The following is a 1570-nucleotide window of genomic DNA, read 5'->3' as shown; positions in this document are numbered from 1 at the left end:
GTGCACTTGCACACGCGCGACACCACTTCTTCCGCTTGTCTGTCTCAGTTCATTCCAAAGCATCGACGACGGAAAGTGTCGCAAGACGCCGCAAACCATCACCATCAGCATCAAAATCCGATCGATCAAGAAGAGCAGTGCAGCACACCAATCTTTCCGCGACGACTGTAATAAACTGCCAGACAGAAGCTACCACAACGGCAGCTGCAACTACCAGCATGCCGCACCTTGCATACCGCAAAAGGCCCCTCGGGCATCCAATCACTCGCACTCGCCCTCCTCCCACACGAGAATCTACCCGCTCAGCCGCTGCAACATCTGCTCTTTGTTTCCACCCTGGACCCCCGTCGTCCCTACCAACGCAAAGTCTTTGGTGGCCCAATGCTCGGCGGTACTCGACGCGCTAAACCTGCCTGGAGCCCTCACTCCCATGCGCCGCCGCCTGGCTAAATTGGCCGAGTCGTCTCCGCGCCAGACCACTCGGCTTCGCTCGTTTCGAAAACGCATCAGACTCGAGAACAGGTCATGAGGCCCTCTGTGTCGAGGTTTGCTACCTGTGCTGACTCTTCTGCGTCGTCGGGGTAAAGCTGGCCCGGGACATGGGGCCACTGCGAACCAGGCATTACCGTGGCCCACCTCCAGTTCTGCACAGCAACACTTGATCGACTCCCTCCACTACAGTTACGTTTTGTCGCCCTGACACAGACTGATGCGCTGTGCCGACTTGTCCGTCTTCGGTCCTTTTCTTTCGGGTTCGGAGGCCTGAAATGCCACAGCAGATTCATTCATGGTGGCATCCGTTGGCGATCGGATGTTGTCCAGAGAATGCGGATCTGGCAATGAACGATGAAAGTCACGTTCATGAAAGATGCGGTTTCGTCTAGAAACAATCGTATCGGGGTTGTCCCACGCGGAGTATTTCGCTTGTCCCGTTGTGCTGTCAATTCTTTGGATCACAACCGGATTCATTTTTGAAGGTCAAATAAAGACCATCCCACCGAGAAATCGCCAAAATCCAAGTCTCCTCCACGGCACGAACCATTCCCATGGGGACTTCAAGGATGGAATGAAAAAAAAAACTGGGAAAGCACGGGGTCTCCGGACGGGGCAGAACACAGCAGACCGACAGGACGCTGTCAACGGTGGACCAGTGACTGATGGCGCCGGCCTCCCTTCGGAGCATTTGGGTCTGGGCACCTAACTTTCTCCACAGGTCGTCCCCTTGTGATTACAGTTCTCCTTCCAACTTCCCCACCGATTCGACCGGGCTACCCCTGGTCAACAACCCCTGGTCTCCCCCATGCTCTCCCCGGGCGCCGCCCGCCGCCTTCGACGTCAATCACTCCACATGTCTGTGTCCTTTTTCGTCGCTAAACGGCAGACGAGCAGGGGGGCTGGCCTCTTGGAACTACACGGTACCAAGGCCTGGCTTGCTTCTTTGGCGGAGTGAGCCGTCCGCTTACGGGTCGGTCCAACTATTCATAGCGTGGAACTACTTACGTTGGAATTCAGGTCTGGGACGACGACGCTTAGAAACCCCTCCCTACTTCAAGGCATGGCAGGAGGATGA

Source organism: Verticillium dahliae, genomic scaffold (assembly GCF_000150675.1).
Source record: "Verticillium dahliae VdLs.17 supercont1.4 genomic scaffold, whole genome shotgun sequence".
NCBI classification, from domain to species: Eukaryota; Fungi; Ascomycota; class Sordariomycetes; order Glomerellales; family Plectosphaerellaceae; genus Verticillium; species Verticillium dahliae.
The sequence above is the reverse complement of the archived record's forward strand: the minus strand, read 5'-3'. Positions refer to the sequence as shown.